The 17,770-nt window shown below is 44.9% G+C and overlaps 1 long non-coding RNA gene across 1 annotated transcript; it reads left to right on the forward strand.

Annotated features, from left to right (window-relative positions):
* The first annotated feature begins 3,559 nt into the window (after positions 1–3,559).
* LOC125945293 (uncharacterized) lies at positions 3,560–8,794 on the forward strand. Its single transcript, XR_007466790.1, has 2 exons — positions 3,560–4,381; positions 8,656–8,794. It is a non-coding gene; the product is annotated as an uncharacterized LOC125945293 (long non-coding RNA).
* Positions 8,795–17,770: the final 8,976 nt, after the last annotated feature.

A 17,770-nucleotide genomic window follows, 5' to 3' on the forward strand; every position in this document is an offset into this window, starting at 1 on the left:
CCGAGCGATAACGTTTAACATTTGTTAGCCGGTGGAAAGCGGCCATCGGCAAAAGATAAACATGTATACGTGTCAATATCAATGCGTTCCTCAGGGCTCGATCCTAGGCCCGCTGCTGTTTCTACTATTTATTAACGGCCTACCTAACGTTCTGACCACTACCGACTGTATATTTTATGCAGACGACACGACTATTTTTACTTGCGCTAATAATGTCGATGAACTACAGCGAAATGTTAACGTTGATATGCATAACATAACTTCCTGGTGTCGAAAGAACATGTTGTGCATCAACCCGCTAAAAACGGTTTTTATGGTTTTTTCATTCCTTCCCGACACTAATTTTGAAATCAATATTTGTGTGTCTCGACAACAATCTAATACCAATATCTCATAGCACAAAGTTTCTAGGCGTAGTTTTAGACAGGTATCTGAAATTCAATCTTCATGCGCAGTCGCTTGTCCGTTAGATTTCTTTTGGAATACGCGCCATAATCAAAACCTGCTCATATTTTCAGCCGCACGTCATCCATTCCCTTTGTCATGCGCACATTCACAGCAATTTATCTTACTGCATATCAGCCTGGGGTAACACATACTTCGCACACCGCAGCCAACTTTAACGCCTGCAAAATCAGGCGTTTCGTCTCATGACTTTCAGCCATTTCCTATCTAATGCAACGCCACCTTTATTGCAGTTTAAACATTCATCCTCTTTATCAGTTCTTTCAGTTTAAGTCAACAATAGTGATATATAAGTTCTTTCGTAATGTTGCACAACCCGCCGCGGTTGCTCAGTGGCTATGGTGTTGGGCTGCTGAGCACGAGGTCGCGGGATCGAATCCCGGCCACGGCGGCCGCATTTCGATGGGGGCGAAATGCGAAAACACCCGTGTACTTAGATTTAGGTGCACGTTAAAGAACCCCAGGTGGTCCAAATTTCCGGAGTCCCCCACTACGGCGTGCCTCATAATCAGAACTGGTTTTGGCACGTAAAACCCCACAATTTTTTTAATATTGCACATATAGATGGCTTTGTCATTGAAACTTTTGTAAATACTAATCTTACTAGGTTCTCTGAAATGGATAACCGCCTTTTACCTAAAGTGCGCACAAACTATGGTAAGTTAACTACCACATTTGCAGGACTCAAACTGTGGAATTCTATTCCACATACCATTAAATCATCACCCACAGAAAATATATTCAAGGACCAAGTTAAGAAATATTTTATGCAACAACTCTCTTCATCATAACAACATACTTTTGTGATTGTAATAATAATAATGGACGTAGCTATAATACTACATGGTATATTACTCCCATTTTTATTGCCTTGTAAACTTGCATTGCTTGTTTATTATAGAAGTTTTCTTTGGCATTTTTTGGCAAAGAAACTACTAAACACCCTTAAACTTACCTAAACTTACTAAACACCCTTATATTCTTGTTTTTCGCACTATTCCTTACTTTTTCAAATTGTTTGTGAAATCCCCGTAACCATTAATGCTTGATCTATATCTCGTTTTTTTAATTTTGTTCATGTATAGGAGTTCCCCTGACAGTTTCTAACTTTGGGACTCCCTGTGTAGTACTAATTATGTATACACTTCTTTGTAAAACTGACATCGTTGATGAATAAAACCGAACAGTCTCAAATTCATCTATGTATTTTTAACGCAACGCAACAGTTAATATATAGTCGAGTGCCTGAAGAACTCTCGTCTAGTAGCGAGGAATCACGGCGAAAAACAATACAGATGCCAACCATCTCGAAAATATTCTTTAAACGCTTGACATTTCGGCCCCCACACTGGAGCCTTGTACACTGATTCGTTGGCCGTACGCTTTGAGAAGGTTTGAATAAATCTAATAAAAAGAAGGTTTGACGAAATCTCGTCTAGTTAAGTTTTTATATAATAATAATTTTCACTTTGGTCGGCGTCTGTTGTGTTTTTCGTCTTGACTCTTCCCGATGAGACGAGGTCTCGTCACAGTCTTAACTTCGCCAAACCTTCGCAAGGCGTATGGTCAATCCATCAATGAAGAGGACTCCCGTATTGAGGCCTAAACGTCAAGTTTCCAAGAGTTTTCTTACCTTGGTTTCTTACCTTGTTGTTCCCCAGTTCATTACGTGGCAAAGAATAATATATATTTTTTACATCTACCGAAAGGGCCTTCATGCCTTCGTTTGCGGGAGCGTTCGCAGAATCTAAAACCTGGTCAGAGTTGCGCAAATGTGCAGAATGTTTTGCAAGAAACGGGTCACGGACACATAGGGAGTGATCACAAAGGGACGAAATTACGTGCTTCGCCCGAAGTCTCGAGCAAGGAGGCCTGCAACGTAGCAAGGCGTGAACTTCTGAATTCAGCCTACATACTGCCTCATCCAGGATGCGCTCGGACAGTTAGCGCAGAATGGAAATTTTTTCTGCTTCTGTCGTCTTACCTTTCACGGCGAGCTTCGACCCGACACCAAGAATGGGATGCAGATCGTCTGGTAGGCGGAGACCCTCCGGAACTTGAACACGGCTACTCAGCTTTTGGCTGAACATGGCGGCAATATCCACGAGATGCCCAAGTTGTGTGCGCCAGAGATGCTCAGTGGCTCGATCAACCCGGTGTAGGTACTTGCTCACCAAACTGGAGGCGACGCACAGTTCGAATGCGCTATATGCAACTGCCCGCTGAGATAAGTCCGGGATAAACGAGCCTGGCTTTGCCACCGCGAACTTACAATCTTCAAAATTCTTCTTTCGTGTCCAATGTAAGGAGTAGAACCACCAAGGAGGGCGAATACGTCTTCAGGAAGGAAGAATTTAATTGCAAATGCAAAAGCTTTAGACCGTGGTCCGCATTCGGTGGTGGCGAGTCCTCCTTTTCTGTGCGCCTAACTACCCTTTAGTGACCATAGTGCTACCTTTGCTGCCACCAGCTTTGGATGCCAGTGCTTTTGGAAGGTTGACGTTCGCTGTAGTCCTGGCTTGCTGAATATTTTCGATTTTCATCGCAATGTACTGCGCCATGCCGCGACTGGTGTCGCTGCTCCCGCTATCTGAGTTTTTGTTGTTTGCAGCCTCGTATACGCCCAGAGACTGTCTGTGTGCAATCCTGAAACATCGTGAGGAGCCACATATGGCTCTGAGCACCATAAGCTATATGCGATGAAGCCACACACGCGGGCCAACTTCCTTGTTTTGGCAATGCAGGTGATGCAGTTTCTGGCTCTGCTCTCAAATGCACACGCACCTACACGTAGTCAAAACATTGCAAAAAAATGACTGTGTGACAGTTTCTTACGCAAGATTTGCATTTTTGGAATGACTCGAAATTTGTTTCATTAAAAATAAATTCATAGAATACAATACATACAGTGTTTCCCTGTTATACAAGAAGATAGCTGTTGATATATATATATATATATATATATATATATATATATATATATATATATAGGTAACGATATATTTTCCCAATTTGCACAAAATGTTGCGTGGCTGAAGCTGATTGTAAGGAACTGTCCCTGAGGAGGACCGTCCGTTAACGCTTCATTTGCTCATGAATTTTTTAGCGTCTTTTAAAACAAACGTAAATATTTTTTAAAAGATGTTTTGGCGTTGACAGCACATTAAGATGGTCACTACAAATTAGCCGGGAAAAGCCGGTGCTATAGATCAAAATAAGTGCCTGTACACAGAAAAAATGACAAAAGTGTCTTTTTTAGCAAAGAAACAACATTTGAAGTGTTGCGCCATATTGAAATATGTCACAGTTAGAGTTTACCTAACACAATTTTAGCAAGAAATAAAAGAAAAACTGGGCTATAGACCTGGCGTTGAAATTTGGGAGCTTCGTTCGCTGCGCAAAACTAAAAGAGGCAGTTATGATATTAGTGATTTGCGGTTTCTGATTGTGACTGAATTATTGGGTGCACGCTTGATGTAGACGATAGCAGTACGATAAGTTTCCGGCATCGTTTCCTGTGACTTGATGACGACCACGCTCAACCAAGTTTTTTCTTCAGTTTCATAAATATGTACAGCCGCAGCGCAAAACCATTGGTCCCAAGTGGCCGATGACCGGAGCAGGGAAATTGCTGTACGCGGCGCTCTTGATCCCGTGCACACTGGTATCTTAGGTACCACACGATTCATGTTTCAAAGAGGTACTCTCGTATGGTACTCTCGCCTGGTACTCGCGCCTGGTACTCGCGTTTTCAGCGTGCTAGGGCACAACAACGACGCGTGCCGCAATTTACATCATCGGGTGATCGGTCACTTGTGCTAATCTTTTTCAGCCGCAGCTGTACATCTTTGCAATGTGCATGGAGCACCAACCGACACAGTGGTCAGCGTCATGCCACGGAGCGCCCCTTTGGAAGGTAGGCCTGCATGCGCGAAGAGCCTCTCTTTTATAGTTTTTATTTTTCTTTATTTCTTTATTTTGGCAGGAAACAACAACAAAAAACACACAAAATTATAATAGAGACACCTTCCTACCAGAGTCAACGAGGCAAAAGGCGCCTTTCTGGCGCCTGCCGAGGCCTTGTTTCTCTGACGTACAGCACACAGCGATGAGCGCTATCGAAACAAACAAACAAACAAACAAACAAACAAAAAAAAGTATGTGCAAGTATACACTGCATACATTGTAGGACACAAAAAGTTGGGGGCGGGGGGATTTGGTCTGGAAGCAGGACATATAGACAAGCATTTTAAGCTCAGAATGCACTCGAGAGTAGTAATTAAAAGACGTGAATGTTACAGGGCAACGAAGCAATGACAATATGGGACTTTGCGCATAAAATAATACAACAAGAAACAATTCGGTACTTTCATATATTTTCTCCATTACATTCATTTAGGTACATGGGACTGATCACACAAATAGGGCTTTCACTCGTATTTTAAATGAAAAAATGGACTTTGACTCTTGCGCTATAGCAACTAGTTCCGGGTAGAGATTTAATAATTCAGGTATCTGGTAATCTAACAACTGCGTCCCATAACTTGTTCTAGTTTTTTTCTTCACATAAATATTCTGCCTAAGTGCATAATTAGATTCGGGTCTCTTATATGGTGCTAGAAATGTGGTAGGATCTGCCTTTAAATTGGGGAAAATCTTGAGCGCAAGGCGCTGGCGAAAAATATTAGAAATAGTGAAAATACCGTTTTTTTTAAAGAAGGTAGTGAGTGTTGTTGCCATGATAAATTTTCAATGAATCGAATACACTTCTTCTGTAATACTTGAAGGTGATTTAAATTGTGCTGAGTGGTGGTTCCCCAGACTAATATACAATAGTGCAAATGCGAGAATACCATGGAGTAGTAAAGCTGTCGTTTAAACCATGATGGTAGCATGAAACGTAACCTGTGTATCATAATAACTGTTCTGGACACATCAGAGCGCAGATAGGTGACATGTTGTGTCCAACTGAGATGTTCATGGAAGTGGACGCCTAGGAACTTATGTGTGGGTACTTGACTTATTGTTTTACCATTAAAGGTTAGCTTTAAATTATTGCCGATTGCTTTATTTTTAGCTCTGAAAATAATATAGTTCGTTTTTTCAGTGTTAAGTGCCAACTGATTGTTCAGTAACCAGAACGACAGTTGTTGAAGCCAAGCATTAGCCTGACTGTTAATACTGTTTATGTTAGCACCGTGAAAAAATACATTAGTGTCGTCAGCGTATAGCACAATGTCAGGTGTATCAGGTATGAGTACAATGTCATTTATATAGAGAAGAAACAAGAGGGGGCCTAGGATCGAGCCCTGAGGAACACCGTATTGTATTAATTTTAAACTGGATTTAACATCACCAACGCTTACAAACTGATAGCGATTATGCAAGTAACTTCTAATCAATTTAAGTGCATTGCCGCGAATACCGTACTTGTTAAGTTTATAAAAAAGAACGTCATGCTTGATTGAATCGAAAGCTTTCCTGAAATCTAAAAATATGCCAATAGAAAAAAGCCTATTTTCAATATTTGTTATTAGTTTTTCTTTGATTTCCATAAGAGCTGTTTCCGCAGATTTACCTCTCTGGAAACCATATTGCTGTTGTGATATTATGCACCTCTTGTGTGAAAAATCGTTTAACCTCTAATTAATTACGTACTCCACTATCTCTGAAAAGATGGGGATGTACAGAAATAGGACGATAGTTGCCAAGACTATCTCTCGCGCCACTCTTATGCACTGCGCAGACGCGAGCAATTTTCATTTTCTCTGGAAAAACGCCGTGAGTCAATTAAGATACCGTTACAGATATGGGCGAGGGGCGTGCACAGTACATCTGACAGCGCTTTTACTGGGCGAACAGCGATATCGTCATACCCACTTGCGCAGTTCTCTTTCAAGCTTCTGATTATGCCTTCTATTTCATGCGGCGTAACCGGAGACAAGAAAACGGAGCTCATTTCCTGCGTTATGTAGTTGTGCGAGTAGGCACTTTGAACATGTTGGGTTGCACCAGCCGAGAGAAAATGGCTGTTGAACTTATCTGCCAGGGGAAAACCGGTATAGACTGTGCCGTCAACGACCAGTTCATTTAGAGCATTATCTGTTTTTTTGGAGATAAGAAATTTCATCAGCGACCATGTTTTTTTTTTTTTTGGACAGCCGTATGTCACCGAAAACTTATGCAGATAATATGATGTTCGGGCTTTCTTGAGGTCAGCGTTTAAACAATTTCTAATTTTTTATATTCTTCCAGTTTGCTTATGTCCTTGGTTTTTAGGAATCTATGAAATAGCTCGTCTCTATTTCTAATTCTTGCAAGTAATTCCTTTGTAAGCCATGGCTTCCTAGCTTTTCGAGATTTAACAACCGGTCTGATAGGAAATGCTGTCTCATACGATTGCAAAACTTTATTTAGAAACAAATTATAAGCATCATCAGGGTTCTCAATGCTGAATACATCATCCCAAACAATATTTGACAATAAATTACGGAAATGACTAATGCCACTGTCTGTAATACATCTACGAAAAGACTGATGTTTAATTACTTTAGGTTTAGAGTGTACAGGCATGAAGAAAAATAATGGCAGATGATCACTAATGCCTGTCGATAGAACACCAGCAAATACATTGTCATCGAAGCAGCTTGTCAGGCACAAGTCAATTAATGTGTTACTGTTCATTGTAACACGGGTTGGAGCATTAATAACATTAATGAGGCCGGCGGAATGTACCAGATCAAGAAAATTGCCGCAACTAGTGTCATCAGAAAGCAAATTTATATTGAAGTCACCAACTATGACAACTGGTACATTATAGGTTAATAAATATTCACTTAATTCTTCAAAGAAATTGTAGAACGCAGGTAGGGAGCCAGAAGGCGGACGGTAAAGAACCGAGACCACAAACGAGGGATTCGAGATAGCCAAAGATTCATAGTCGTCAGTAATTACTGAATATTCCGGTATGACGTTGTACGAAATGAGCTTCCTAATGTAAAGCCCTACGCCTCCTCCCCTTCGTTTATCGCGGAAGAGGGCTTCGCATTGGTAGTCGTCGAACTGTACTATATCTTCTTTGCATGAAAACCAGGTTTCTGTAAATGCCAGAACGTTAAACGCGTGTTCCAAGGACGTTAAATACGTACTTACTTCAACATGCTTATTTCGCAAGCTGCGTGCGTTTAAGTGAAATAAGGAAAATTTATTCTGTAGCTGCCGCGCTTGTGTTAAAAAATTTCTAAGCGAGATACCGTCAACTGGGTTGAAGTTAGTGGTTGGGCTGGGCATCAACGGGGGGAGGCAGGAGGAGGGAAACTTAAGCTTTTAACTTAAGCGATTTTAGCAAGGTCGGCTTCAGTCTTTATCTGAATGGCTTGTTCGCCTTCCCTCTTTCTGACAAGGATCCTGCCGTTCTTCTGCCAAACGATCTTATAAGACCGCTCCGTTGCCTTTGTCTTGGCCAACCAGAGCAGTCTCTTGTTGTGCGGCGTCAAGTTGTCGAAGAAACGGATACCGGGAAGTTTCGTCTTTAGTTGTGGCCTTTGTTCGAGCCAGTTTTCTTTGGTTGCTCGCAAAGCAAAGCGAGCAATAATGACAGGAACCTTGTCAGGCTTTGATGGAAGTCTGTGCACGGTGTCTAGGTCCCTCTCAGTTACCTCCGCTATGTTCAGCCTGCGCGCAATATTATTCAGCTCGCGTAGTAGGTTCTCACCCTCAGTTGGTTTAATCCCGTGAATTTCCAGATTCTGGCGGCGACTGTATTGATCGAGGTCGTTCAGCTCCCTTTTCAGCGCCCTTACTTCCTCAGCCGATGAGCCGCTTTCAACTTTTTCTACTCTTGCCGTAAGTTCACTAATCACTTTTCCCTGCGAAGTAACTACTGTCAAAAGCGTGTCGTAACGGGATGAAAGCTCCTGAACGGATTTTTCTATGCTGACGGAAATAATGCCCGGAAATGGGGGAACGCTTGGAAATCAGATGTTTTCATATGTTTGGGATGAGTCGGGTATTTTCTACGCCATGTATGTAAAAGCGAATTGCTTTTGTTTGTAATGCCGCCCATTCACCGCTTTCGCACGTTTCGCCTCGCAGTATTCCCATGTCTTAATACCAAAATGACTCCTGCTTGTAACATGCTGTTACGTGCTTGCAAATGTAACATGCTTGTAATTTACTTTTTTTTTTCAGCTGGTACCGTCCGGTGGAGCTTCATACAGGAACCTGTATGAAGCCTTACCTGCTGGTGTCACAACGTTGGATGAACGCACAAAAAGCGCGGAACGAGCTTTTATATAGAGCAAAATAAATATTTCCTCATTGCACAAAAGGGCTTGCGTCTACTTTGTGAAATTGCACGTGGCACAGATTCGATGGGACTTTACGAGATCGTCCGCAATCATTTTTACTAAAAAAATAAACCGATTCTGCACGAAGACCAAACAAAAAAAAGTTGTCGCAGTTTCACCTGAAAGGCGAAGCATCAATTGCGATAGCAAATTTGTAGAGAGCTATACGGAGTAATGATAGTAGCTTTATCAGCTGTATAAACTTGGACATGCAGCAGCACCGGCAACACGCAGAACTGTTGCCGACGCCGTCGGCGTTTTGCCCACGTTCGCACAAAATGCGTGCGGCGTTGGTGACTGTTGCCGGAGCCTCTGATATAAATAGGTACTTGGTGCCGCAGCTAAACGTCCCCTCCCTTCCCCCCCCCCCCCCACGGCCTTTCGTGCGTCAGAAGAAGGCGCGTTTGCTCTACATATATGGTGATTGTAAAGGAGGAAAGAGACGCCTACTTCTGCAGCCCTTAAGGGAGCACGGCACAGAACGCGCGTTTGTTCTCCGCCGTGCGTTCACTCCCCGTGAAAGAGCGCGTCCCTCGCGCCCTTTCACTCGCACATACAGCGTTCGGCGGCGCGCGGCGATTGGCGCTGAGCCGTGCTCCCTCAAGGGCTGCAGAAGATAGCGCCAACCTTTCCCTTTCCCTCAAGAACCACTTACCCGCGCGGCGACGATTTCATCTCCATTGACGTCATACGGAACCTCACGGCGACGGCGACGCCGACGGCAGAAATCTGCTTTGGAGTGTCCATATAATTGCTATCGCAATAAAAAAAGGAAGGGGGGGGGGCGCAGTCGGCGTGCTAGCTTGCGTTCAAAATACGCGCGCCCAAAACCGAAACCGGAAGTGATGTAAGTGATCGACACCGACCGCTTGGCACGCTGCAGTCAATTCGGCCGTAAAGCCCCTTATTCGGCCGCTGGGGCGCCATGTATCTGGCGCGTCATTGACCTGTGGCTAGGTTAGAGTGACCTAGAATATGGGAGAGTGTCCAAAGCGCCGCGCGAATGCATGGGAGGAGCGAGGACCTTTTATTGCGATAGCAATTATATGGACACGTTCACCGGATTTCTGGCGTCGCCGTCGCCGTGAGGTTCCGTATAGATAAAATCTTCGCCGCGCGCCGTATGCCCGAGCGGAAGCGTGCGGGGACGCACGCTGTCACGGAGAGCGAACGCACTCAATCTTCCACGCGCAAGCAGGGAAGCGGGAAGCGAGCGCCGGAGGGAGCGGGGGGGGGGGGGGGGGGGCGCATTTCTCCTCTGCCAACAACCGCGCTCGTCGCTCGCTCGCACCGTCTCTTATCTCCACACGGCTCTGACCTTTATGCGCCGTGCATTCGCCGCTCAGTTTCCGTTGCAGCGATAGACCGCACGTACCTTCGCCCGCTGCGACGTATATGCGCTTACTGCCAGCGTTTTGACAGTCGTTGTCTGCAGTCATTCAGTGTGATCTATTCATGTTTGTTTGTGCGCGCTCACACCACAGTTAGTAATAGTCGGGCCACATTTTCCAACGCACGCTACACATGCAATGCTGCCCGGGTCGGCAGTGCAGCGCTACAGGTGTGTCCCTTCGCACGCGCTGCCCACGGGAAGCGCTTCTCATCAACACCATCGTTTCACACGCGCCTTCTCGTGCTCATCGAGTCTCTCTTCATGTCGGTCTACTTACGCCGCAGCACACCTGCTTACTTAATCAGCTCATGTTTACTACAATTCATATTGCTACCAAAGCCGCTCACCTTACATCGTATGACATTGCTGTGTTGCTATCGCATTCATTGCTTCTCCCTTAGGGCGAAACTGTGACATTTTTTGCGTGAACTCCCGCGCCGCGGCGCTGCTGTACCGGACCCGTGGGCTTTCTCCGCTGCGGAAGCCGCGCCAAGGTGGTGGGCGTCTGCTACGAGCCTGATATTTTGGTTGATATTAGCCAACATCGCGATAATTTGGGATATATTAAGTACCACGTCACCGCAAGGTGACGTGGTACTTAATATGAATTAATATGAATAATAATATGAATTAATAGCAGTGCAACAGTACTTGCTAACAGTGCAACATTGTATACGTATACCGCAGTGACTTACCGCACAGAGAACGCGTTTGCCGGCTGTGAATATGGGTATTTTGTCTATTTCCTTCTAGCTCGCTTGGTCCGCGCTTACGCGGCTGTTTGAGTAACGCATTCCGCGCGCTTACTTCATTTAGTTATGCGTGGAATGAGCAACGTGAACGTGCTGCAGATGAAAATAAGCTGGAGACCGCGATAATAACGAAGAGAACGTAGCAGATATGGCTAGCTCATGCTAATGCTTTTTACACCCTATCGTTTCCTTTCATTTATTTATTGCATTCGATTTGCTTTACAAGACTGCATCCCGTGCTCTGTTGTTTCTTTATTAATGCGAAATCCTTAACTGGGCTCTTGGGAAGCGCAATGTGTCTGTTGGCCGATGCCGCGGTATCAAAAATAAATACAAACCGCGTAACTCTCGTGGCTCGTTCACTTGGTATATACTATACCAAAGTATAGTGTGGAAAGGCACTAATGTGTGGCTAAGATGACTGATGGGTCGTGGCATTAGTAAACTGACATACTTGCACTCACGTCACGATTAACGATAACAATATGACGTGTGGTCATATGACGACGGCCAGAAATCCCTCTGATGCTGTGGGTGTGACGATAAAAACGTGTTGAATGCCAATCTCGATCTCAACGTGTCTAACTTGCCCATACATATATCATGAAGAACTCAGAGCACAGGTAAAGGGTAATAATAGTAATGATCATTTCTGGGGTTTTACACCCAAAAATCACAATACGGCTATGAGAGACGCCGCAGTGTAGGGCTCCGTTAATTTCGACCACCTGGGGTTCTTTAACGTGCACCTAAAACTCGGTACACGGGTGTTTTATGCATTTCGCCTCCATCGAAATGTAAGCCGCCGTGGCCGGGAACCGAACCCGCGTCCTCGAGCTTAGCAGTACAACCTACCAAAGTAAAGGGTGCGCGAGAAATATACGCGGCAAAAAACAAGACAAACCAAAATAAATGAAACGCTAACAGTGCAACATTGTATACGTATGACTCATTTCATAATCACGAGAAAACGTCAGAAAACGAACATGATGGATTACGTATGTGCAACTCGTCTTTCGCCTTCTTGTGTTGCAAGAGCGCAAACACTAAGCGAATTTTAACATGAAAGTAACTTTGGGAATATTTATTTCGTATGCTCGCTGGTTCGTACACAGCAAATATACTTACTTATTTATCAATAACTACGTACTTGTAGTTACGTAATGAAAGAGGCAACAAATCACCAGAACATAAACTTTTCATTTTTTTGCTGTTATTGAAGGTAACTGTTTTAGGGATATGTAGAATCAATAGCGATATTTGTAGTGCATCAAAGACAGTAATTTTCAAGACGATTTTCCACTCAATATAATGAAAACACAAAGATCGTCACGCGCCATGAAGGCTTGTTAGTTTACGTAAAAAATCACACGTTACGCAATAACTATTATATAATGAGAAGTTACATGTTGGTAATTTCAGAGAGGATTCACGGATTATTAAAACAAGGCTACTGCAGTAATAACTTTTACATAACAAATTAGTAAATGGCTAGGCCAGTAGTAGCTATCTATTGATTTCAATGTCGAAAAATAAATATATTTGTTTAGCTATATTGGCTGGATCGAATGACTTTTCTTTCGAATTTCTGAATTTGAAAAAACCTTCGCTCACGGTGAACCTTAAGGTACATCATGCGCGAAGTTTGTATTGAAGAGATAGCGTACAGCAAGAATTGTTTGTGTACGCAATCTCTGAAGTGAAATAAGCCAACAATATTGCGGCGTTAGGGCCATCCTTGCTCTTTCTCTTGCTTCCCTTACACCTTCTCACACTGCTCTGTTCATAATAAAATATTGCCGTGGCTAAAAAATATTCGAATACATATGTATATAGCTGTAAACCACTACTGACCGTGAGCCAGTAGCGCACCCAGGATCTCTGCCAGGGGGGGGTTGACAGTTTGCCTTAGTTTGCCAATACCATCTAAACCGCACTAATTTCAATTTCTTCACGGGAAATTGTCAAAAAATGCACTTTGTGTAGACGACTGCGCGTCTTACATCATCTTAGTTGCAGTACTCAAAGGCGCAAGAAAAGAAAAGGGGTTAAACAAAAGGGGGGTTACCTCGGCCTCAGGGGGGGGGGGGTTACAACCCCCCCCCCCCCTGGTCGGTTGCCACGGCCGTGAGGGAAAAGCGCGTGCTGGTGAGCGAAGCGGTCACTGCAAGCACGCAAGTATTTCACTTGACTGCGCGAGTAATTTACTTTTTTCTTACTGTTATTCTTGCAAGCGTGGTGCTATTTCCCGCGTACCCATGCGAATAACGTTTATTTTTTACGTTCTTTCCTTGCGCGGGCTCATTTAGCGCGTTTATACGCACGCACAGTTACCGTAATACCGTTCCCGAACTCCAGCACTGGAGCTAGGCCGCGCTGATGAGTTTGATACGTTAGTTTTTGCATTATATTGCTGCCCAAGCACAAAGAAACGCTCAAATATTGGTGAGCTCCATGCAGCACCACACTGTTGAAGTTAAATAGAGTTTAAGTGCTTTGCGTGGAAAATGAACGCAAAAACTACAGCGCATAGCAGACGACGCTCGCTTCCCGCGCGCTTCGCGAGCGCGAAAAGCCCACGGGTCCGGAGCAGCAGCGGCGCGGCGCGGCAGTTCACAGAAAAAGGCCCTCGCCGGAGCCGGCGCTTTGGACACTCTCCCACATTCTAGGTCACTCTAGCTAGGTAAGGCAAGAAAAATATGTCGCAAAGCTTAAGTTCATTTATACGCAAAACGTTTTAGTTTTCGCGGCAAATAATTTTTAAAAAATAAATCAATGCCTGTTAACTTAAGTTCACTTTATTTTTATTTATTTTTTCGATGCTCGCGGCAGCTAACGTTCGGTTTAAAAGTATAGCGTGACGTATGGTGACGTGTTTCCCGTTGCCAGTTTTTGCCGAGTGTCCCCTCTTGTTGAATTTCTTTCTCTATGGTTAAAGCCCCTGGAAGCAACACTCCAATTGCTAGTAGGTACAGCGTTTGACCGCTGGCGCCACGCTGCGCCGCTCGCGCGTACCGCGTTTCTAGGTGGTTCCGTTCACTGAGGGCGCTCGAACGCAATCATATGGTTTGCACGAATGCAATCCTTGAAAGCGTGGCTGTATGATTGAGTGGATACGGCGCTTGCTTCGGGATCTTGCGTACGCGGGTTCGAAACCCGCTCTGGCTACATTTATTTTTTCTTAATATCACGCTTTTTCCTTTTTTGTTTTTCTCTCTGTTTGCCAGCGCGGTCGCTTGAACCCCGGCGCCACGGCGGCAGCCGTGGTGCCGGGCGCCGACGCGAAGCGGCGGTCGTTGGGGTGTTGCGGAGCGCAGCGTAGCAACACCCCAAATAAAAAAAATACTGCTCCAGTCAGGTAGACTGCTCCCTCCCTGATAGTGAGATTATATTTGGATCATCAAAACAGTGATGCGTTTATAATACCACCGATCCCAACAGCAGGCTAAGTCACCACCAGCCCAGCGTTTTCTCCGTCAACGCCTCCTCCGTTCCAACGGCGGCGGCTCGAAACATGGTACACGCGAGCGGCGCAGCGTGGCGCCAGCGGTCAAACGCTGTACCTACTAGCAAATGGAATTCGCCCCCTGGAAGCTCTACTCGCGGTTAGAGAGCCTACGTGCAAGCGCTGGTTAAAGTCCCTATATAAGAAAAGTACCGCAATCTTACTCTTTCCTCCGCCGCCTCCTCTCCTAAAGCGCTTGCTTTTTATTGCGATAGCAATTATATGGACACTTCAAGCGGATTTCTGCCGTCGGCGTCGCCGTGAGGTTCCGTATAGATAAAATCACCGCGCGCCGTATGCCCGACGGAAGCGTGCGGGGACGCGCGCTATCACGGAGAGCGAACGCACTCAATCTGCCACGCGCAAGCAACGAAGCGGGAAGCGAGCGCCGGAGGAAGCGGGGGGGGGGGGGGGGGGGGGCACTTCTACTGTGCCAACAACCGCGCTCGTCGCTCGACCGCACGGTCTCTTATCTCTCCCACGCGCAAGCAAGGAAGCGGGAAGCCAGCGCCGGAGGGAGCGGGGGGGGGGGGGGGGGGGGGCGCACTTTTCCTCTGCCAGCAACCGCGCTCGTCGCTCGCCGCACCGTCTCTTATCTCCACACACGGCTCTGTCCTTCATGCACTGGCCGTTCAGTTTCCGTTGAAGCGATAGACCGCACGTACCTTCGCCCGCTGCTTGCTGCCAGCGTTTTGACAGTCGTTGTCTGCAGTCATTCAGTGTGATCTGTTCATGTTTGTTTGTGCGCGCTCACACCACGCTTGTTCATTCAGTTAGTAATAGTCGGGCCACATTTTCCAACGCACGCTACACATGTAATGCTGCCCGGATCGGCAGTGCAGCGCTACAGGTGTGTCCCTTCGCACGCGCGCTGCCCACGGGAAGCGCTTTTCATCAACACCACCGTTTCACACGCGCCTTCTCGTGGTCATCGAGTCTCTCTTCATGTCGGTCTACTTACGCCGCAGCACACCTGCTTACTTAATCAGCTCATGTTTACTACAATTCATATTGCTACCAAAGCCGCTCACCTTACATCGTATGACATTGCTGTGTTGCTATCGCATTCATTGCTTCGCCCTAAGGGCGAAACTGTGACATTTTAGGGGCGAAGCTCCTTAAAGCGGCACCCGTTCGTCCCTCGTCGTAGTAGTAGTGTGTAACCAGTCTGAGAAAAATGAGAAAAAAAATTCCGAAGTTGTGTCCGTAGCGCGGAATCGAACCAGGGACCCCTCGCTTCCGAGCGCGCGGTGTTAGCCCACTACGCCACGAAGCACACATAGACACAAGCACCACGATGGCAATAAATTAACATCTTATTTAGAAAATCGACAGCAATATGTCTATCTCAATGGTTTTTATTCAGACAAAAAAACAATAACATCAGGAGTACCTCAGGGAAGTATCCTTGGACCACTTTTATTTAATATCTATTTGAATGACATTATATGTATTAATCCGAACATTAAACACATCATTTATGCCGATGACACAACTATGCTTCTCTCAGCTGCATGTCCGAATGATTTAATTTCTGAAGCAAATAGCTCACTATCGCGTTTGCATGAGTGGTCAAGTGCCAATGCATTAAAAATAAACACGGCCAAGACAAAAGCCATACTTTTCCGTCCGAGAAATAAGAGCGTTTTTATAAATACAGATCTTTTGTTAGGCGACTCAAAAATAGAAATACTCCCTGTATTCAAAACTCTTGGCGTTGTGTTCAATGAGAACTTAACATGGGATGACCACGTGGAACATGTTGTTTCTAAGATTTCAAGTGTCGTAGGAGTTACGTGCATTAATAAAGAGTTGCTGCCTGTGCAGGTCAAGGTTATTCTTTACAATACATTATTTCACTCTCATATTAGTTATGCACATTTAGTTTGGGGAACTACCACAGTTACAAATTTACGTAAAATTCTTACAGTTCAGAAAAGAATGTTGCGACATGTTCTCGGTGTTCCTCGAGATCACCCATCTCTGCCTTTGTTTGATAAGTTGAAAATTATGAAAATTACTCAGATGTATTCATATCGCCTGTGTTTAACATATATAAACGATGTAAAAGAAAACATAAACTTTCTCTCAGCTTTAGCTTCTTTGTCAAAGAAAAACCCTTTATATGATACACGTAGTAGGGAAATTTGGAACGTAGAGACGTGTAGAACCACCTATGGACAACAAATGATGAAAAGAAAACTGCCAGAATTATTGAATCTTTGTCACAGACACGGTATGCAGCTAGAAAGTACATCAAAACACCATTTAAAATTGTTTTTTTTCTTCTTTAGGAGTATTTCCCTGAACATTACCTATCGTTTGTGTAAATTGGGATGAATATCAGAGATTTCTGTTTGTCTTTCACGTTTGCTGAACTTTTTTTTTTTTAGTGATGAATGTTCGCGACAAACCCTTATGTATATGTTAGTGAGCCGTTGTTGTGTGTGTGGGTGTTTACATATGTCTTCCAGCAGTGACATGTATATATAAAGCAACTATTACAGTTGCATGTTCACTCGTTTGGGAATGTGTATGTTCATATGCCACAAAGATGCTTGTAGTGATAGGTATTTTTTTTTGCACAATCAGAAATGTGTTATCGCTTCTCGTCGATAGCTGAACTGTCTGCCTTTATGGAATGTATTTTTTTTTCTTTTGGGGGGCGGGAACTAGTCAAGCTGTCTGTTTCAGCTTTTTTTCCCTTACCTCCCCCATCACGTTGATGGAAAAAAATAAAGGTTATTATTATTATTATTATTATTATTATTATTATTATTATTATTATTATTATTATTAAATACCCAACATTAACGAAAGGCCGCGTTTCTAGCGCGTTTCTAACGCGTTTGTGCTAGCGCGTTACGGCCCGTGTAAGAAGCTGGTGTAAGACGCTGTGGCCTCTCCGACTTACCTTCAACGCGTTTCGAACGCGCTGCCCAAGGCGGTGGCAAGTCAAGTTCAAGTAAGTGGTTCATGTGGAAAGGGGAAATGTTGACGCTATCTTCTGCAGCCCTTGAGGGAGCACGGCTCAGCGCCAACGGGAAGAGGTAAGTGGGGGAGAAAGGAGGATAGGGTGGAGTCGCCATGGCTGGGCGAAGCAAAACCGGCAGGCTGTGGCGGCACGTATCAGGCCGGGATGGAAGGCCTTGGTGTGCCGCAGAGACTGCAGGGGGTGTTGTTCCGGACCTGTTAGGCCCGGGGTGGGATGGGAGGCCGCGAGGCCGTCCCGCTTGCAGAAATGATGTCTTAGAGGCGTGCGGAGAGCCCTGACGAGTCAAGGTACTCCACGACGCCTCGAAGTGCA

The sequence above is a fragment of the Dermacentor silvarum genome, chromosome 5 (genome assembly GCF_013339745.2).
Source record: "Dermacentor silvarum isolate Dsil-2018 chromosome 5, BIME_Dsil_1.4, whole genome shotgun sequence".
Lineage (NCBI taxonomy): Eukaryota > Metazoa > Arthropoda > Arachnida > Ixodida > Ixodidae > Dermacentor > Dermacentor silvarum.